The sequence below is a fragment of the Salpingoeca rosetta genome (assembly GCF_000188695.1).
Source record: "Salpingoeca rosetta unplaced genomic scaffold supercont1.132, whole genome shotgun sequence".
NCBI classification, from domain to species: domain Eukaryota; class Choanoflagellata; order Craspedida; family Salpingoecidae; genus Salpingoeca; species Salpingoeca rosetta.
This window is the reverse complement of record NW_004754802.1, coordinates 1-315: the sequence shown is the minus strand read 5'-3', so window position 1 is coordinate 315 and position 315 is coordinate 1.

Below are 315 nucleotides of genomic sequence, written 5' to 3'. Positions count from 1 at the left end.
CCGCCTTTTGCAGGCACCACGCGCGCAGCTGGTCCTTCACGGCTTGGTTGACTGCGCCAAATCCGCCCGCCCACGACTCGATCGCTGTGAAGATCATGTGCTTGTCATGTGGGTTGAAGGCGTCGGCTCGCTCTGCCTGCACGCGCACCAGCGTGTCTGTGACGGCTTTATAGCTGTCGCGAATAGCGTCTTCGAGCGCCTGTTCTTCGCTCTTGGGCAGTTGGATGGTGACCTCTGTGCCCTCGTTGCTGATGCCACAGAAGATCTCCCACAAACACCACGCGCGTGTCAAGGGAACAGGGTCTCGCCACGGCA